The sequence below is a fragment of the Peromyscus eremicus genome, chromosome 3, assembly GCF_949786415.1.
Source record: "Peromyscus eremicus chromosome 3, PerEre_H2_v1, whole genome shotgun sequence".
NCBI lineage: Eukaryota > Metazoa > Chordata > Mammalia > Rodentia > Cricetidae > Peromyscus > Peromyscus eremicus.
This window is the reverse complement of record NC_081418.1, coordinates 114559961-114582583: the sequence shown is the minus strand read 5'-3', so window position 1 is coordinate 114582583 and position 22623 is coordinate 114559961. Positions and strand designations below refer to the sequence as shown.

At 37.3% G+C, this 22623-nt stretch overlaps 1 long non-coding RNA gene across 1 annotated transcript; it reads right to left on the bottom strand.

Annotated features, from left to right (window-relative positions):
• Window positions 1-1261: 1261 nt before the first annotated feature.
• LOC131906025 (uncharacterized) lies at window positions 1262-17144 on the bottom strand. The gene is made up of 4 exons (XR_009378100.1): window positions 16867-17144; window positions 14617-14711; window positions 4459-4583; window positions 1262-1378 (listed from the first exon to the last, which is right to left on the bottom strand). It is a non-coding gene; the product is annotated as an uncharacterized LOC131906025 (long non-coding RNA).
• Window positions 17145-22623: the final 5479 nt, after the last annotated feature.

Below are 22623 nucleotides of genomic sequence, written 5' to 3'. Positions count from 1 at the left end.
ACTCCTCCTGAACATGAGGCCTGACCTGGAGAATGGTTGATAGAACTAGTGAAACTCCATTGGTGAAAAATGACTTTACATTCTCCAGCAGTTATCAATTGCAAATAGCTTTTTGTCTAGAGGTGTGGCTTTGTGTCTACTTTCCTTTTCTTAGTGCTAGGGTTTTGTCTGATTTGAACATGTTTAGATCTTAAGAGCATTTCCACAGTCTCTGTGGGTTCAAATGTTGTGTCTTGTTGTGTCTGAAAGACACTGGAATCTGCCATCTCTGGCTTTTGTTTTCCTGGAGCCATCTACCACCTCTAGTTCTTATAATCTTTCTACCTCCTCTTCTACATAGACCCAAATGCCTTGAGTGGAGAAGTGTGATAAAGACATACCTTTCAGTGCTGAGAGGTCCAAACTCTCATTTTCTATTAACTGCTTAGTTGTGGGTCTCTGTCTTCATTCTTTCATCCATTGAAAGAAGCTTCTCTAATGAAGGCTGAGTGATTCACTGATTTATGGATATAGCAATGTGTCATTAAGTAGCCATTTTATTGCCATGTTATTTTATTGGTATTGCTGTTGCTTTAGCAGAATAACAGCAGTAGTTTTTTCCTTAGGACTCAGAAACTTGTAGCTAGAGTTTTCCTGCCTGGCCCACAGTCAGGACAAATCTCTGTCACCTGCCAGTCCCACAGCCACTCAGACCCAACAAAGTAAACACAAAGACTTATATTGCTTACAAACTGTATGGCCGTGGCAGGCTTCTTGCTAACTGTTCTTATAATTTAAATTAATCCATTTCCATAAATCTATACCTTGCCACGTGGCTTGTGGCTTACCGACATCTTCACATGTAGCTTGTCATGGCAGTGTCTGGCAGTGTCTCCTCCCACCTTCCTGTTCTCTCAGTTCTCCTCTCTGTTTCCCACAGCAGAAACTATCTAGTCTCAGGTCATTGGTCACTTCAGCAGAGCTAGGTATAGATTCATCTCATAGAGAAACCCTTAAATTCAACCAAAAAGTGGTTGGTTGCCTTAGTAGCTTTTGTGCCACCATTGCATCAGTATATCTTGCAGGCAGGTCATGGCCATAGGTAGCAGGGTTTGTAGCTGAGTGATATTGATGATGATTTTCTCCTCCCATGATATTTAGAATATCTTCTATCACCATGAACACTAGTCCGTAGGGGTGAATCTTCTAGCTGGACCACAGCTCTATTTCTCCATGTGCAATGACATAAGTGTGGTTTTCAGCAAAAGGGCCTTACCATCAGTTTATGGAGAGTAATCAATAGCCTTGTTAATAGCCTGTGATGTTGGGGAGCAGTCTATGGGACTCCTTTGGCCAATGATTCAACAACATATAATCCATCATTAGAGCAAAGCAGTACCTATAGAAGGAAAAATAAGAACAATCTTTACCAATTGTACCTTTGATAAAAGTTTAGTATCTTAAATATATAAAGAACTAAAAAGAAAAAAAAACATAAAATCAAGAAAACTAATAACCTAATTAAAAATGGGGTATAGAACTAAACAGAAAGTTATCAAAAGATGAAGCACACATGACTGGGAAAAAGTTTTTTAAAATGTTCAACATCCTTAGCTATCAGGGAAATGTAAAGTAAAACAACTCTGAGATTTTATCTTACACCAGTCAGGAAACCAAGATCAATAAAAGAAATGACAGGACATGATGGCAAGGATGTGAAGAAAGGGGAATATTTATTTTTGATGGGAGTACGAATTGACACAGTTATTATCAAAAATCAGTGTGCAGTATCTTCAATTGATCTACCTCATGAATAAGCTATACAGCTGTTGGGCACATACTCAAAAGACTCTATTTTACTATGTCAATACTTGTTCATCCATGTTCATTACTGCACTATTCATAATATCCAGAAATTGGAAGCAGCCTAGATATCCATCTATTGATGAACAAATAATGAAAATGTGGTATAGTTATACAAATATAATACTATTCAGGTAAGAAAATTATAAAATTTGCTGGTAAATGGATAGAGCTAGAAAGAATCAACCCATGTAAGGTATTCCAGACCTGAAAAACAAACAAACAAACAAATACTGTGTGTTCTTTTACACGTATGTTAGCATTCAAGCTTACATATATGTGCTTCAGTCCAAATAACCACATAAGTTTGGTACCTAATAAGGGACCAGGGTAAAATAGGGAACCTTCCAAAAAAGGGAAAATACAATATAGTATTAAAGAGGAAACTAGAATAAGAGGAATAAATGGAGAAGGACATAGGAGGGCACAGGAAAGCATGGAATATGGGGATATAAAACTAATACAAAGGCCTTTAAACAATATGAAAATCTACTACATTAGAAACTTGCTAATATATATATATATATGAAAGTCCTACAATATTGTGTGATAATAAAAATTGTGTGAATAATAATAGAATATAAATGAGGCACTGTGTGCAACTCCACAGTAAAATCTAGAGGTAACTAGGAATTATTAAGTATGACTGGACAATTTTTTTCTATTGGTAAGCATAAACTAAGGCAGAACCTCAATCTTAAACCATTCCTGATCTCTAGAATTTTAGAATGACTGAGTCTGGTTTTTCTTTGAGAAAGTGCCTAATCTCAGAAAAAATTTTAAATATTTTCCCTAGCATAAATCTGTCACTGTCTCTAGAGGCAGATTTGGGGACTTTTTTTTTCTTTCAGAAAAGTGGATTATAAATGGATTTGTGAAAACCGTCCTAAGTCATGTGACCCAATCTGAGACCAGTAGCACAACAAAGGCACAGGAAAGATGAAGAAGACGAAGAGCCCAAGACAAGAAAGCTTTTTAAACTTGTTGGACCAGAATCATTTTTAAAATTTTCAGTTTGTGTAAAAACTAAGCTTGCTGGAATTCTGTTTGTGCTACATGTGCACATGCTTGTCCTTTCCATCTTATATTTTTATAACAACTTGGGAAGCTGTTTTATTATTACTTATAAGGCATCCATCAACACAAATAAGGTAAATATTACCAATCCAACCTACAAATAAGCAAACCTGTGCAAAAAAATGCTTATATGTCAGATGTTGGATCTGTACAGAAGTCTTAATAATGTTGGTTAATTTTGCATTACATGAAGTTGTTCTTCCATAGCTCTATCATCCTAACAATCTATTTCTTATTTACAGTTATTAATCAGCTAAATATTGGAGAAATGTGTCAGTAGGTAATTTCATCCCTGCATTAATGTCCTAGAATATAGTTACAAAACACAAGAATCATCTGGCCTCTTGTTCATCTAGGCTAATCTGTATATTCATGTCCCCTAGGTTGTAAATTTGTAAACTGTACTGCATGTTACTGAGTGCTGTAGGAATGTTCAGTGTAATGAGAAACATGTACACACATAAACACATTGAGATGTGAAAGACGCACAATAAAGACAATAGTTGACAGGAACTTTTCAGCTCCTTCATGATTTTATGTTCATTGTATGTAAGCTTTTGCTGATTAGGGTCTGTAGATTATAACTGCCCTAGTGAAGATTATGTATAATTTAACATTAACTGGGAAGGAAGAAACTGTGGAGATATGCAGGACTTTATCAACCCTCCAAATGGAAAACCAAGGAAATGATCCTGAGTAGAAAGTAAGACTTACATAGATAAGGGATTGCATTACATGATCTATATCACACAAACATATGACATAGGAGACATACGTGTAAAACTCTCGTGTCCCTAAATATCAGTTAAACTGAGTTCAAATTAAAACAAGAGAGAGTAAAAATCATCATTCCACTGTTAGATGCATATGTATTATAGGACTTCCAGGCTTGTCCTAGGGTCTGTGTCTGAGCACTTGGGACATATTCATAATGAAAATTTGGTTGGTTCTTCCCTCTGGAGTTAAAGAGCAGAGTTAGGAAATGAAACTTGGAAGTGAGTACACAGGGAAATGAAACTTCAGCCTTACATTCTACTACAGATAAATGATTTCTTGTTAAAAGAGTTCCAAACAGGGTCATTGACATAGAAAGAAAATCAAGGTACACCCTCTTAAAAAGTGGAATCTTCTGCATGAAGAGCTTAAACAGAGATAGATAATAATTTCACACAAAGTAACAGCAAATACAAAGACCCTGTGAAGATGAGAAGCCACATAAGTCTACTTTGGATGATTAGAAGGTTAAACCTAGACAAGTCAGAATGAACAAGAACATGACTGAAGGCACAGCTGAGCCAAGCTTTTCCCAAACTGAAAGATGGACTGTGAATTACTTTTTGAAAAAAATAAGTTCACAGTTTCTAAATATCCAATCCACATATTTTTTTCTCATATGAATTACCTCCCATTGTTTTAAAAATGTATAGAAAGAGAAGTTCTTTTTTAGACAATATAGCTTAACAGTTAACTTTCTTTTTCCTTTGCAGTATCCAGTCTAATTTTTTTCTTGCTTCAATTTAGTCTATTTTAAGACAATACCTCCATGCACTAGTCTTTCTGAGAATTATACCCTGTAGTTGAGGAAAAGACTGTCAGACATTCTTAAGTAGTCTCCTTTTGAGGATGAAGAAACCAAGTCTCCTTCATGATTCATATGATGTCACCTGGGTAAAGAGGAAGAAATGACTAGTTATTTCTCAGAAATTGCCTTCTGCCAAGCAAAGTCCAATTTCTATATTTGACTACTACACTGTCAATCCATCAAACCTCTTCATTGGCTCCTCATTCTTCCCATATCTCTGTTAAGCTGTAGAGTACACACTGTGTTGCACACAACCATATCAAGAGAGCACAGAAATGAAGCCCCAGCAGGTTAGATTCCTGCAAAGCTCTCTCATTGTATCTCTTAAATATCTGTGTCTGAGTGTACAAGTATATTTTAAATAACCAGTTAGAAACAACTAAATTTTACAACAAGCATCTAAAAAATCTCCATCCTTATACAACCATGATTTGTAAATTCACACATATTATGCGGTAAATGTTTCGTGTCAACTGATTTTTGTTGTTGTTTTTATTTATTTGTGCTTTTTTTTAAGACATAGACTAGCCTATATACACATTTTGAAAAATGATCATAGATAACATGACCACAGATAGGTAATATTTGTGATTTAATAATAAAAAATTTAGTATTAAAGGACATATACAAAATTAAGCACCTTTTTTGTAGGTACCTGATACTTACAGGAACGCGTGTGTGTTCTCACAACTTCACAAAACATAGCAGCTCCTACCAGTAAGATTAAAGATATTGCTGTCCTTGCACTTTTAGTTATTATATGATTATAGCTAGAGGATCGATAGAAGATTAATAAATAGATGATACATAAAATGATAGAGATAATATATGACACAATAGTTGAAAGAAAAGTAGATAGATGATAGATAAAGAATTGATAGATGAACTGAGAAAAAATGGCAATCATATAAGACATAGGTAGGTAAATGCTATGGGATGGTCTGTTTGTCAAGTGTGTTGCTGATTGGTCAATAAATAAAACACTGATTGGCCAGTGGCCAGGCAGGAAGTATAGGCAGGACAAGGAGGAGAATAAAGCTGGGAAGAGGAAGGCTGAGTCAGAGAGACACTGCCAGCCGCCACGATGACAAACAGCATGTGAAGATGCCGGTAAGCCACGAGCCATGTGGCAAGGTATAGATTAATGGAAATGGATTAATTTAAGCTGTAAGAACAGTTAGCAAGAAGCCTGCCACGGCCATACAGTTTGTAACCAATATAAGTTTCTGTGTTTACTTGGTTGGGTCTGAATGGCTGTGGGACTGGCAGGTGAGAGAGATTTGTTTAGCTACAGGTAAACAATTACATATAGAATTATAGATGATAGATAAATTGGAGATATATAAAATAAATAATAGATATGGTTAAATGGTAACTAGATAATACATAGACCATAGTAAGACATTTTTCCCAAAAGATGTCATTCCCAAATGCAATAATCAGCTCCTTCTGAGATTAGATTTATTTAGCAAAAAATTCTATTAACCTTAACCTTGCCCATTGAAATTAATCTCAATTTCTACATTCATCTTTATTTTTATCTATTTCCTTTTCTACTGCAGCGACTTTCTGAGATTTGAGATCTTCAGGCTGTAGCTCAATTCCTTTAGGGTTTTCTAGAACTACTTTATGTTCAACAGCATTTTGGACCCTAAATAAATACATTGCTCAAGCAACAGACTTTATTACCTTAAGACAGATCACACACATGTCCTTCTATTTGTCATTATGTTTTATTAGTGCTTGTATTTCAATCTTCAACCTGCAGTGGGGTCTGAAGAAAGAGATGTGAAGGCATTCTAACCTCCCAGTTTAAGCTTTAAGCAAACTTATGTAAGTAAATATTATTCAGTAAATCTTATCCCCCTTTGTGCTGTGTGGTTGAAGTTCATTCTGATTTCCTCTAATGTGCTTTATTATATTATTGCAACACATTATTCTTGAGAGGTTTATTGTTATTCTTTATGTTTTTAAGTGTCACTTGAGAGGAATAAAACTACACATTAAGTTGAATGCTTGAGTAAAATTAGTAAACCCTTATTATTTATAAATTAGCAGTTTTTAGAACAAATTTGGCTATACTATGAATTATATAGGCATTAAAGGGGAATTTTGTTTTTTCCCACTGCTCTTATACAGTCCTGTTCTAACACATATAATTTAGAAATGATTTGCATTTTTTCAGGTACCATATCACCACTGCACAGGATGGGAAATTGGTAGCAAAGTACTCTGTGGAGGACAGATGTCATCAGAGCTCGGTCCCATTCCCATCACTAAGTCCATGCTTAATGGCTCATCCTACTAGTTCCTGAACCTGTGGGCTTTGGAAGAGACATTTTCTGCCAAGATAAAATCTTCTTTGCTGACCATATGACACCATATAACATGGTATATGTTAATTACTTTTCTCCCTGCTGTGATCAAGTATCTAACCAGAAGCAACTGAAGATATAGTCCAATGGAGCAAGAGAAAGAGCTGTTGGCTGTGGCATCAGGATCATGAGGCTGCTTGTTCATATTTGAGCAAATCAGGAAATACACTAGACTAGAAGACCAGGTTGTAAACCTCAGGACACAGCCAGTGAGCTGGCATAGAGGGCAGAGTGCTCACTGATCGAGCCTGGTGATCTGAGTCTGATCCCTTATACAGGTGAAAGAAAAGAACCAACCTTACAATGTTGTTCTCTGGCCTCTATAAACACAGCGGTATGCCTACATCCCTTCACATAATATACACACAATAACAATAAAATTCGAAAAAAAAAATAAACCTTAAGTCCCACCCATACTCATCAGTATTTTTCAATGAACTGTGGTAAAGCCAAACAGCATTCTACCATGGAGTGGGAAGGAGTTTATGAGCCTCCACCCCTAACCAAGAAGCTATGAGACAGTGGTTTTTGGGGTAGGAAGAGTCAGTTTAATTTTTCCCAATCTAATATTTGTATTGATTATTTAGTAATCTCATGCAATGCACCCAATCACATTCACTTCCAAGTCAGCCCAGGCCCACACTTTTCTCCCTTGTTTCCTCCTCCAAGGAAAAAAAAATATACCAAGTCCAATTGATGTTGCCCATATTTTCACTGGAGCATGGTCAAACTCCCCGTAGCCATTCCCTTAAAGAAAACTGCGTTCTTCTCCACCTGATCCCTGCCAGAAGCCATCAACTGTGAAGAGCTACCCATTAGCATCCCTATCACATTGTTTTTATCAGTTCTCTTCAATGGATTACTGTCTAGACTGTTCCTTTACTTGAAGGGGTGGTGGAGGGCAGAGGTTGTCATAGAAACCTTCTATGTCTCTCATTCTCAACAGTCACCAATACCATTGCAAAAAAAAAAAAAAAAAAAAAAAAAAAGCTTCCTTGCCCTTTACAGTCAGCAGCAGGACAGATCATGGACTTCTACGTGGTTTCTGGCAACAGCACAGACCTTGGACATCCACATGGCTTCCCACGGCAGCATGTACCACTGGACCTCAGCATGGTTTCTGGTGGCAGCACAGACCATGGACATTAGCATGTTGCTCACCATAGCACAGAATACAGACATAATCATTGCCCTCAGTGGGAGCACAGGCCACAAACACCAACATGGCCCCAGGAGGCAGCATGGCCCTCAGACATCAACATGGCTTCAGATGGCAGTGCAGACCATGGACATCTGTTGTTTGCCCATTGGGTTAGTGGCTACACCTGAATCTACTGATATTGTAACTACCATCTGTGGCCCTATGGTCCACAGTCAGAACCCCACCACTAGGGACTGGTAGGATTTCTGGTTTTGATGACACTGGCTCTTCTGCTGCCTTCAAATGTAGTTTTTAACTAAGTCTTTGTCATTCTATTTGCCAATAAAGGCATGGCAGTTGGATATTGGGGTGAAAACTTGCTAGCTCACAGATGCCAAGATGCAACCAACTGAACTTTTTTGGCCAGAGACCCAGCAAGAGAGCATCTCCCCAGCCATGTCCAAAACCAAAAAGACTGTGAAACTCTAAGTCCCTTCCTACTCCTTCCTGTGTGTCTCTCTACCTGTCTTCCTGGCTCCTCTGTACTCTCTATGGCCAATTCCAATCAACTACTTGCTGGCTCTGCCTCCTGATCCCAAGGTTGATTTTATTAGCACAATCTCTGGTTTCATAGTACAATCAAATGTTTTGCAAGAGACATCCACATTGATTTTAGTGATAACATGGCCCGTGGACATCAGTATGGCTTCAGGTTGTAGCACAGACCCTGGACATCCACATGGCCTTTGGTGGGAACATGGCCTATGAACATTTACATGGCTTCAGGTAGCAGCACAGACCATTGAAATCTATGAGTTTGGTGGTAACACAGCCTGTGGACATCAACATGGCTTCAGGTGGCAGCAAAGACCATGGACATTCACAAGGCCTCTGAGCACAGCACAGACCACAGACCTGAATACGGCCTCCAGCTGAAGCTGTGTTGAATTTAAGGGTGTGTGGCTCCTGGTAGGACAACCAAGCTCCAGTGTATAGCCCCAAACCCAGGAGTTTATGGTTAACAAAAATCAGACTCAGTAGTTTATTAAATAAAACAAAAAGAAAGGTATCTACTTGGTAGGGATTGTGGGATGTGTGCATATCTGGGAAGAGTTATGGGGAAAAGCAGGTTTGAGTAGATCAGAACTCATTGCTCTGTGAAACACTGTCATAGGAAACAAGTACCTCTTTGGTTGAAACCAAACTTGAACTTTTCCATTTCTCTGTTATGAGATTCCGGAGAAAATTCTAATTCCCTAGGACCCATTTTTTCAAAAGGTTGATAGCCAAAAGAAGGGTCACAAGTCAGTCTAAGCTTAGAATACTTTTGCCCCTTTCAGAATGGTTTCAAGGTCATCCTCCATTTACTGAGAATAATTAATGTTCAATGCTCAGGGAAGCCCTAGTTCTACAACCTCAAAGAACTAAAGTATGGCAAAAAAAAAAAATACAATGATGTTGGAAGAGGGACTCAAAACTACAAATTAGATCACTGCTCCTGCTGTCATCTGGATTCCAACCTGACAAGATTCTAAAAGAACATGAGCAAGCATATCTGGATCCCTTACCCAAAGATATCATGGGATAATAAATTTGTATTATTGTAAATTGCTAAGTTTTCAGTAATTATTCTATACAGTAATGGGAAAAAAAGGAAAGTCAATGGAATGTTTAGACAATAATTGGAATATGGAAGACAGAATAACTAGATAAGTATATGAAGAAAAAAAGTACTTAGGGTTTTACCAAGAATAGAGAACTTTTAATCAGCATTACAAACAACTTGAAACTAATTTGTAGAAAACACTCCAACTAGCAAGCATGGAATACAAGGTCTTTTGATATTCTCATGGAATATTCACTTACACTGAGGAGTGAAAATATCCAAGTTAATTTGGAAAACAGTAGTCTAAGGAGTTCAAGTTTAAAACCAAAGGAAATATTAAAAGGAAATAGTCAAAACTGAAAAGAAATGTAATTGAAAAATAATGTTAAGAAAAATAAAGGCAGAAATGAAATCACTGGCAAGGTTAATAAAGTTGACAAGTCCTAGGCAGAGTGGTAAAGATGCTTCACTAAAGAGGAACACAACTGAAGAAGCAGCACATGATATGTTGTCTGTCACTGGTTACCAGACAAAGACAAAGTAAAAGTAGAGCAATTTTACTCATTAAAGATTCAGTTTTATGGCATTTATTTATTATTTATTTGTGTCGGTTAGGTCGGCACATGCCACAGCCCATGTTCTTTCCTTGGTTCATTTCTTCCACCATGTGGATCCAAGGGATTAAACTCAGGCTTGAAAGAATGTACCTTTATATTCTGAGGCCTAAATGGTTAAATATAAAATAAGCAAAAGTATCAAATGCTGGTGAGGAGAGACAGTACCTAAAACTTCCATGCATTTTGGTAGAAGCATGGGTTGCTCTAACAGATTAGGGAATGTGTTTGACAGTTTCTTACAAAAAGTAAAAATCATCAGCCTCACTGAGACAGCAATTCAGCACATAAAAATGTATATGAAAATGACTTAGGAATGTTCTAGAAATGTCATTTTAACAGTTATAAAACAAATAACTCAAATACCTTCCTTAGGAAACTATGCTTTTAATAGATTCATACAATGAAATATTAGTTCTAAATAAAGAAGTAAAACGTAGCTGGCTGTGGTGGTGCATGCCCGTAATGTCAGCCCTTGAAAGCCTGACAGGAAGACCTCCAGTTTGATGTCAGCCAGAGTTACATAAGGAGAGTCTATCTCAAAAAAAAAAAAAAAAAAAAAAAAAAAACCTAAAACTAAACAAAACATTAGGAACAAAGCAGTCACATATATATACAAAGTTGTGTATCAATCCCAACATTATGTTGTAAGAAGCTAGGAAGTAAAGACATTCACAAGTGTGGGAACTTTACAACAATCTATTATTACAGAAATCAGAAAATGTGGACAAAGAGGAAGAAGGGCCAAAAAAGGTAGGAGATATTGAATCTAGTTTTAGCTTGCAATGTACAAAAACTGCCCAAAAGGCACCCATCATCTATTAGTAGCGCAAAACAATTGTGGTTACATGCATGGGGTCCATATAATACTGGCCCTATAGAGAGTCAGTCAAGGAAGTGGGAGAGGCTCCCAGGGCACTATTCTTCACAGATGAACTATTAGCTATCAATAGATTCTGGGAGAGAGACAATCACTGTTTTTAGTTGTTTATTTATGGCTGACCCCACAGGGATCCAAGGGATAGCTCCAAACCCATAGTTTGTTCAAACTCTCTGTGTCACAAAACAAAATGAACTGGTAACAATGTGAAAGAGATTTGTAGTGAGGATTGGGGTAGGCAAGAGTGCTAAGGAGGTGGGGATTGAAAGTTGTCAGTACATGCTGCATGTAAGTAACTAAAAATACATTTAAATAATCTAAATTAACACTTGAGATCTGGGCTTTGTAATACATGTTAATTGTATTTCAGTTTTAAAATGTGAATGGGACCCTTGCACACTTTTTCAAGGAGCATGACTATTGTTTTTTAATCCCTATCATTAATTTCATTATTCTTCTAAATTAGTCTTTCACTTAGAAAAGTGTTTTTGGTACTGCAGCAATAAAAGTCTTTGTCTGAAACAAAATGTATTGAGATACTGTCAGATAGAAATAAGTGTCATCATTGTGTCCCATTAAATATTGTTATATGGAGAGATGATTTTATAGACTCAATTACATGTCTTTAGTACTAATTCTGACAGCCATAACAATACAGATAACTGTATCTCTCATTTCTTTAAGTGCTACAACACTTATTAGGCAATTTATGTGTTATATCATCCTCACAACTTTCTTTTGCCCACAAGGAAAGTAACCTTCTGAGAGATTATGTAACCTGCTCATCATCACATGGTAGATATGTATGAACCTCCTATTAATGGAAGTCTAAATACATAGATATTTCTCAATCAATATGACAGACTGTGCCATACATAGTTGGGTATGTGGCTCCTTGTCAATAAAATAAACAGTGGTAACTGGAAATTCTTATGAAGAATAACTAGAACATTTTCTGTGTACACAATTATATGTGAACGTAATGCTAATTACATGATATAAAATTATCAATATATTGTTATTCTCCATATATAAAAGGAATTGTAATAAAATTGACCTTGTTCCGTGTCTTCAAGGTTACTGTCTTACTATCTGATGTAGGTAATTGAGAAAGGAAGACAGATGTACTGTTGAGGAGACCTACCAAGCTGGGATCCACAGGGGCTATCTACCCTAGGAACCTCAGACTATGAGGAAGCTCACTATTTCCTGTTGATAATTGTGTAACTATTTCTCCAAATTGTAACAATCCCCTTTAGGGAGAGACCGGTATGAGGGAGGCTCATAAAACTCAGAAAGCTAAGGAAACTTATAAGGTTCACAGGCTCAGAAAACCCCAGAGATTTGCAAGAGCTCTCCCCAAAGTTAAGTAATGAGCATTCATTGTGAGTTGAGAAGAGCCTGGTCTGTAGAACTGTCTGCCTGCTAAGCAAGAAGTACCAGGGATGCAGTGTAGGCAAGTTGTCATGCATGCTGGGTGAGGCTTCTTAGTGAAACAGTTGACTTAGAATCACCCACCTTTCTGCTAGTAACCCAAATAAACCCAGTGTTTCAGTAAGCTAGTCTTAGAGCTTCTGTTTGTTTGCTTGTGTTTTAATCTGTCATTGGTCTTCCCTCTGTTCATGACTCCCTAGGGGGAAAAAAATTACAGGAAAACTGGAGGCCTTTCATCATGGCGCTGAACACACACATTTATTCCTGAACTGGAGGTAGTAAAAAATATCCAAGAAGGGAAGTATAGTTGTAGGCCCTGCTTGTGTAAACAGTAAGCAGGGAGGTGAAAGGAAGGCATGATGCTCCTGCCCTCTTTCTGGCCTTCAGAGCTCCCCCAGGACTCTTCAGGCTCAAGCTAAACTAGACTGGCTGATGCCTTGTAGAATTATTCTGACTGATTTACTCATGGATTCTGTTTATAATCAGACACATGCAATCAAAACTGCATGTAGAATTGTGGAGTACATTCCCTAGAATCACAAATCTTGATTTGTATTTTCTAAAGTGGACGATAGAAAAGCTACTGGATATCTGTTGTCTTGAGAACCTTTACATAGCATGGGCAGCGGTGGCACATGCTTTTAATCCAGCACTCGGGAGGCAGAGCCAGGTGGAATTCTGTGAGTTCAAGGGCAGCCTGGTCTGCAGAACGAGATCCAAGCCCAGCAACAAAAACTACACAGAGAAACCCTGTCTCAAAAACACCGAGAAAGAGAGAGAGAGAGAGAGAGAGAGAGAGAGAGAGAGAGAGAGTCTTTACATAGAAAATTGAGTGTATATCAATACCTCTTGATGTTTCTATTATAGTTGGTTTCTGGAGTTTGAGGGGAAAGCCTCCAGCTCTATAAGTTTAACAAAGGAGTTCAACTAATATCCTCAAGCCCTCAAGCCCCAATTAAAGAAAAGAGTACAGAAAAAGCAAAGAAAGATTTAATAGATGTGGAACATTGTGAAGAGAAATGGAGAAGGGTCCAGTGACCACAAGTCTATCTTCAGAACACTCTATGAACCTTAGGTTTACACCCAGGGAGACTTGATATGAGAAGCAGCATCACTAAGCAGTCCTAGTGACAGAGTCTTCTGGTTGATCACGTCTCAGTTCTGGCTCTGCAAGGTGATCCAAAAAATTGTCACTGTCCTTGTTCAAAGGGAGCAATTTTGTTCTTAGAGGATGATTATCCCTGCTCTGTGGGGGAGTCCCACTATTACAGAATATTGCTTTCATGTGGTGATAGGGATTAGATGTGACATGCAAATCCTGGACCCAGGTTTGGGACAACAACCAAAGACCTTTTGCACCTTTTGGAGGACTGGAGCAGGACATTTAAGAATTAATAGTAAGATACCTCACTCACTTTTGTTTAAGACAGGGTCTCACTCTGTAGCCTGAGCTGACTTGAAACACACATTTTAACCCAGCATGACTTTCAACTCCTACCAATCCATCTTCTTTAAAAGTCCTGAGTGCTGAAAATACCTGTAAGAAGTACCACTCCCTGATAAAATATAATTTCCAGACTTTGTTGTTGTGCTGATGTTTTGCTAAGAAGCCCAAGCTGTAGCTGGAGTTTTCTCCAGCCCCAACTAGGCCCACAGCCACTCAGACCCAAATAAACACACAAAGGCTTATATTAATTAACACTGTATGGCCTAATGGCTCCGGCTTTTGCTAGCTAGATCTTACATCTTAAATTAATCCATTTCTATAAATCTATACCTTGCCATGTGGCTCATGGCTTACTGGTATCTTTACATCTTGCTTCCTCTGTGTTTGGCTAGTGAATCCTGATTCCTCCTTCCTTTTCCTAGAGTTTTCCTCTCTCTTTGTCCTGCCTATACTTTCTGCCTGGCTACTGGCCAATCAGCACTTTATTTATTAACCAACCAGAGCAACACATTCACAGGATACAGAGTGATATCCACAGAACCACGCTACTTTATACTTTTGGCAATCCTCCTGCCTCAGACTTCAGAGTGCTCAGAATCCAGGCATGCTCCAACATACCTGGCTCAGTTACTCTTATCTTTGTGCCTTAGCCTTCAAAGAAGTTGAGATGGTTTTAGATGAGTTCTCCTTGAATGATCAACACATCTATGTGCCTATGGAGGTAAACAGACGACCCAAATCAAAGATAAAGATACAAAATAAAGACAGGGACCAGGCTTCCCACTCCCTCATCACTATTGTTAGTTATCTTGTGGCATTGTGGGCCCACTTGAGTAGTCAATACTTTGTAGCCAAAGCAGTTTTTATGTACCTGTTGCAAAAAGTCAGAGAGAAGAAGTGTATTTTAAAAATAAAAGAGGAGCCGGGTGGTGGTGGTGCACGCCTTTAATCCCAGCACTTGGGAGGCAGAGGCAGGTGAATCTCTGTGAGTTCGAGGCCAGCCTGGGCTACAGAGTGAGTTCCAGGAAAGGCGCAAAGCTACACAGAGAAACCCTGTCTCAAAAAAAAAAAAAAGAAGAAGAAGAAGAAGAAGAGGGCTTGGCACATGACAATTACCCAACAAATATAATTATTATGAGAAAATGAGCAAATCTACCGGATTACAGAAGTACAACCCTATTTTTTACTTAACTGGTTATACTTATCAACTAAAATATCTTGCAATTGTGGATTTATAATAGAATGAACTTCTGAAATTTATATTTTACAAATAAATGTAGGTATAAATATGTTTTTAAACTTGCTGAAAATTGGCATGTATCAATGGATAAATAATATGTCAACACATCATGCAACTGTTTTTTAAGTAACGTATGGAGAGAAGGTCAATATTCCCATCTCCAACAGTCCCTTGTCTTACCTTCTCCAAGAATGAAGCAAGAAGACAGTAAAGATATCATGTTAACATGGGAATAATAATAACAGGAACAGTGGTCATGACTTGGGAGTTACAAAGGAAAAAGGAACTTCTCTAGAGGAGAAGAAAAACCAATGGAGAAGCTTCAGACCAGTGTCAAAGCTCTGTGTTCTCAGGTGGCCTCAGGATGAGTTCTGCCTCGAATGTTCCTGAGGCACATCTAACCTCCCCTAAAATTTAGTTCCTACTGACTATTCAGACTAGAGTTTGGCAAAGCTTAACATTATCCTAACAGTCAAGGACCTGTCAATACCACCCATCCCATAACTCTTTGTAGCACAATTACTGTCAGAATCATGTTCCAGAACTGCCCCAGCACTAGGCAGATACCTGCATCCCACTGGAACAGACTCATGTTTTGATCTGATTATAGGAACACACAGCTCAAAGAGAATAAAAGACAGTTCATTCCAGAGAGCATTAGGAGTAGTCAAGGCACCAGAACACAGCTTTGTTACCCCAAGCTCTGAGTTCCAATGTGGTGAAAAGTAGGATGAAATTTTTATAGTAATGGAACAAAGATAGCCAAAGGTTGAGGTGCTTTTCAAATACATTGGAAATTTTAGGATCCTTAAAGCAAAACTGGAAAGCTCATCTGTAGATTTCTGGTGCTATCTGATGGTGTTATTTGTCTTTTGGTTGGTGGGACCTGTCTGTATGTTTGTGAATCCCAAAAGATTTACATAATGAGTCACAAAGATGTTAGTTCACACTCAGAGGGGTCTATAAATAGCTATGAAAAAGACTAAAGATGATCCAAGATAATTTGGCTCTGGCCTTGTAACAATTTAAACCTTCTGCAGGCCCTGAAATTCTAGGTAGCTGGCCCTGCAAAGGTTCAGTGGAAGGTACAGCTTCTTGCCCAGAACTTCCATTCAAAGGTATGAGTCACCACGAGCTATAGTGTGGGCCCCAGTGCACCCCAAAAATAATATGAGTCATTGTGGTTTTGAGACCAATGCTGAATCCAGCTCAGTATCAGCCTAGATAGATAATAGAATATTTTCATCAATACAAACCCAAATTCAGGCCACATATCACTGTATATGACCCCATAGGTCAAGGTCTTAATACAAGAATTTTCTATAGAACTTAGTGGTTGACGAAACTGAACAAAAGAATCTGGTCCATATCCCCAAGCCTGTTTACAAAGGAAGTTTCTTGCATTTCTACATTTCAGGGGAAGACAGGTATTGCAAGTCTATCAGACCTCTATTCCAGTCAACATCAATGGCTGCTTGTGGTCATTTTGAATCAGGATTTTCCTACTCTAATACTTAACTAGTCTTGGGGACCATGAGCTCACAATTTTGTATTATAAAAATGTGACTGAGTAGCCTGCAATGGGCTTGTTCATGGTAAATTCGCCAAATTTTGGAATGGGTTGGTACCTTTAGACAAAGTAGATAGGCCTATCCACACTGTAGGATGAGGTGTTTTGAGGCTTCTTTCTAAGCAATATACCAACAGAGTGAAGGGGACAAATCTGGGTTTCAGTTTCACTCTATTACTGAAAATATGGCCACAGCTCAATGTCAAACATCAAGCAAATCTAGATGCACTCCTGTGCTGAAAATACTGTAAGTGATTACAAGCTGAGAGTAAGTAAGAAGGCTGCTTAGAATTTCTAGAAAAAAAACATAGACAAAGTCAGATTGGTTATGCTAAAAACCCCCAATGCTTCACTGGCCAGATGATGTCATAGAACAAAAAATCTATAGCATTCTCAGGAAAATGTGACCTCACTTAGTTCTCAAAATAAAGTACTGTCTAGTACATCTGGGAGAATTATCAAATACAGAATAAAGTGCAGTTGTTCTATGGGAAAGCCACGAGCATAAAGGAAACAGAAACTTAAAATGCAAGTAAAAACGTTAAGCAGTGTATGTACATATGTGTTTGTGTGTGTGGACTCACACTTGTGTAATTGTGTTGGTAATTGTGAATAATGTGTTTTTCTAATGGTCACATTCTGTAACAAGAGCAATCAGGTATAGTTGGGTAGATGTGTGCATTCTAAGGAATGGGGTCGAAGGGTCAGTTGTGCTTTAATTACATTATTGATTCCTCTGTTTAAAGAATGGAAATGAAACAAGTCATTTCTTTATCAGTACTCAGTGTGTCTAACATACAAACTCTCTAAAATCCCATGAAACCTACACACAGAAGACAATCTGTTTTTTTGTGTAGTAGATAATGTGGTCCTTTCCCTTCTAACTGATATGAAAACTCAAATTTAAATCAGTAAAAGTCCCTGCAGGCTTTTTTTTTCTTTTTTCAGAACTAACTATAGAAATGGAAAGACTTCATTACAACAACAAAGGACAGCATTAACTGACAGATTTAACTGGCCAACACATAAAGGCATACACACATACAAAAATAAATAAATAACCAAGAAAGAAAGGAAAGGAAAAAAGAAAGACAGGCCAGCATTGAAAGCCTTACATTACCTGGTTTCTGTACTTACTAACAAGCTATAGCATTCAATAAATAAGAGTATAAATAGACATCCTGATCGATAGAACCAAAAACAGAGAGTCCAGAAATAGGTACATAGTCTATTGATTTTTCTACAAAAATGACAAGGACATTCCAAAAACCCTGTTTAAATAATGATATTAAAACTATTGCATTACCTCCCTTTATTCTTTTAAACTTTTGATTTTTTAATTAAGATACAAAGTAACGTTTTCTCATGACATTTTAATACATGTTTTTATCACAGTGCTCTCTGCCCTCTCCATCAGCCCCATGTATAATTTTCCTCTCCAAGAGTCCACTTTCATGTCTTGAAGAGTTCCTTTTCCTTCTTCATTGTTCTTCTTCTGGTTTCACAATCAAAAAACAAAAATTAAAATGAATTTTGATCCTAATAATAATGACAGAATACTGCCTTCGAATAGACCACAAAATATATTTTAAAATAAAAATTATGAATTCAGTAATACTACATCTTTCATAAAGTAGCCATTAAACCTGATATAAAAGAGGCAATTAATAAATTGTACTTCAACAAAATTGAGAAGTTTTACTCTTCTAGACATTTTTGAAAAGCAGAAGATAAACCAGTGAAAGGAGCAGAATATTTGTAAACAATGATGATATATAAAAAAAGAAACAGTCTGGAATATAAAATGACTTTAATCTTAATAGTAAGGGAGAAAACAATTTAAAAATAAGATTAAACAGAATTAAAAGAAAAGAACAAAAAATTCATACAAATGTGTATATACTCATAATTATTAATCACTAATGAAATCTAAAATACAAGGCAATGGGCCATATTGTACTCACACACAATGGGAAAAATTAAAATAGCAATAGCAAGTGTTGTCAAGATGATGGTGTAGTTTCCAACCTGATGTGTTAGCGTGGTAGATGCAAATTTTGGTGCTACTTTGGAAAGACTCCAACAGTTCCTTCAAATTTTTGATGTTTCTTTCCCATAAACTAAGCCATTTCACTTCTGGAATAAGCTCAGCTGAAAAAAAAAAGACATATTTGCAACCTCATTTTTAGTTATGCATATGTTGTAATCATTTGTTCATAATAGCTTGAAAATGAAAAAGTACCCACCTTTTCATCAAATGATAAATGCATAAATATGGTACATGTAAATGTAAATATGATGTCAGTAATAAATTTGATTCTCAGGACGTGGGAGGTGGAAGCAGGGAGACAGAGTCTGAGCTAAGCCAGGGCTACAAAGTGAAGTATTGTTGAAATACATAGGTAAATATATGAAAAAGCATGTTTTGTGTTAGATCCTGTGATATGTGGTAGAGCGTCAAAAACCACAGCTGCAGAAGAGGATACGCCCAGTTTTAGATCTATCACAATGCTACTCACTGCTTCTTGAACCCCGACTAATTACTTAAAGTGTCAGAATTGGAATTATTTCTCTGTTCTGTATTTCTCTGCTCTGGGGTTGCAACAAGGCAAAACGCACTTTCTACCAATAGTCTTCTCAAAATCCTTAAATTCAAAGAAAAATAATTCTTTGACAATGAATGTTTTTCTTTCTTTCTGTAACTATTCTTCTGGAGTTACTCTTTGAGATATCCCCATCCTTATACCACATTATCTACAACATTTCCACTTTGAAACATAGCTGTCTCTGTCCTTTCAGTGACATGGAAGAAAAGGGGGCAGACATATTACTACTGTATACAGTAAATATTTTCAGCATAAAAAAAGGTGAATTACAGACAGTACCACTGGCAGATAGTATTAACATTTTTAGATAGACAAATATATAGAAAGCTATGACAGCTATATCATTTATTGTTTTAAAATTTGTTCATGTATGTGTTTGCGTGTGTGTGTGTGTGTGTGTGTGTGTGTGTGTGTGTGTTCTACTACATGTGTGTACATGCCTGTGGAGATCAGAGAATTCTTTGGACCTGAAGTTATAGTCAGTTGCTACTTACTTGGTATGGGTGCCAGCAACTGTACTTAGCCTTCTTCAGCAATACCATACCTTCTTAAACACTGAGCCATCTCTCTAGCTCTCTGCATTATTTTTCTTAACCCAATAGTTCCTATGTGAAAACCAAGCCCAAGACACTAATGCACTAAGACCATTTTCTTTCCTAGACAACCTCTTGTTGAGAAAAGATGCATCAAAGAAACCATTCCTTCTTGGAAGCATGAAACTCCAATAACAACACACCTAATTCAATGAGTAAAATGTCTCTCTGAAAAATAGGACTCAAGTTCCACATTCTATTTCACTTAAATCTCCTTGATTAGAAATCCAACACAAGTTTCCTTTATCCAAAGGTAAGACTTAGACAAAACAATCCATATCAAAGTATCATAGACACTGAAACAGCGCCCCACCCACCCACCAAGGCCAAATTACAGACACTGTGAAGATTAAAACAAGAGAGGAAATTGGTTGACTTGCCTGCTATGATATACATATACCTCTGCTTTCATATTCTTACTGTCAATTCAACTCTACTCAACTAGAACTAGATCTAGACTTAATGACTATCTTTGGGTTAATCTACACAAACCAGTATTGGTATTTAAACATTTGTATTTCCTTACATAACAAATGCATATTTTACTGAGAAGGAATACAAAGTAAGATTCTATTTTATTCATGGGCTCCAAGATTTGGTATTGTGAAAATACAGTTTTCTCAAAATCTGTCAATAACTACAATGTGATTTCTAAATATTCCAGCAGATTTTTGTGTTAAAATTGGTCACTGACAGTGAATTACTGTGGTGTAGTACAGGGAAGAATTACTGAGGAAATCTCACATAGAATGGATGGAGGAGCATAATTCTAGATGGAAATTCTCACTATAGCTATGACAATAGACTAATGTCAGGTATAAATGAGCCATTAGCACGAAACTTCTTTCATAGTCAGCTCCACACGCATGTGACCCATTTATTGGTGACAAAGATTATATACAATAAAGTATACAGTTCTGTCCTTAAAAAATAGTTCTGCAGGCCGGAGAGATCTCAGATGCAAAACATGTGATATTACAGACATACATCCATGCAAAACACTCATACATCTAAATAAAATAGATATAAATTATTTTTAAATCATTATGAGGGATGAAAAAGTGTCTGTTGCTCATAGAGAGGACATGAGTATTCCCAGCCCCCACACCAGGCTGTCCCCAAAGTGACTATAACTCCAGTTCTAATGGATCTGATGCCCTCTTTTGGCTTTACCACCTGCACACATGTGGCACACAGGTGAGCATGCACAAACACAAAAACATAGAAGTAAAAATAAAAATATATCTCTATTGGATAGATTTTGGCACCTTGACACAAGCTAAAATCATCTAAAAGGAGGGAGCCTCAAATGAGAAAATACCTTCATAAGACTGAGATGCAGACAAGCCTGTAGGGCATTTTCTTAATTAATGATTGATGGGGAGGTCCAGCCTATTGTGGATGGTGCTGAGGAAGCCATGGAAACAAGCCAGTAAGCAGCATTCCTCCGTGGCCTCTGCATCAGCTTCTGCCTCCAGGATCCTGACCTACTTGAGTTCCTGCCCTCACTCCTTTAGATAAGGAATTGTTATATGAAACCGTGAGTAAAATAAACCCTTTCCTCCCCAAGTTCTTTGGTTATGGTGTTTCATCACGGCAATAGTAACCCTAACAAAGACAAAATCTTTGTAAAAACAGTTCTGAGTCTGATAGTTTCCTGCTGAAAAACTATACTTCTCAGACTTTGCAGACTATAGAAGTCATTTGCACTCTATAACAGACCACAACTCATCTTCAACCTGTAGGCATTTTGGCCATCTGAAGATATGAATGATAAGTTGCCCCTTTGCTATGAATAAATAGGGTTCTGTCTAAGGTCAGACCAAGTCATTCTTTTTTTCTACCTTCTGTTTATCTATAACTGCCTTTTAGGAATCTAAGAAAGTCTACAGGCATTCAGAGGGAGAAAAACAATATTGCCTTCCTTCTAAAATGTACATTAAATAATTATAGAGCTTAATAGGAAAGTTAAGAAAAGAACTAATCCAAAAATATGGCACAGAAATAGATCTGCATTATGTCAGGATGTCAAAATTAATAATAAAAAGGCCATGCATTTGAAAGGTATCAAGGAGAAATATATGTGAGGGATTGGAGAGAGGAAAGGGGGTGCAATTATATTGTAATCTTAATAATAAAGTGCTAAGAAATAAAAGAACATATTGTGCACTTGAAGAAAAATTTACATTTTCATACTATGAAGTATGTGATTGTTTCACTCAACCTTAGTTTACTCATCCATTTTGTAACATGGTGGGTATTTGCACTATTTCCTTGTTTGAGTAATTTAAAAAAACAGTTCTACTGATAACATTGGATCCATACCAAAGACTATATCACACACACACACACACACACACACACACACACACACACACACACACACAGAGAGAGAGAGAGAGAGAGAGAGAGAGAGAGAGAGAGAGAGAGAGAGAGACAGAGACAGAGACAGAGACACACAGAGAGAGAGAGAGGAGAGAGAGTAAATTAATGAAATCTCAATTTTAATTTTACTCCATTATTGGTTGACAACATACACACACACACAAAGAAAAGACACATGCTCATGCCTGTACACACAAACACATACACCTCAACAACAACAGTAGCAGCAAG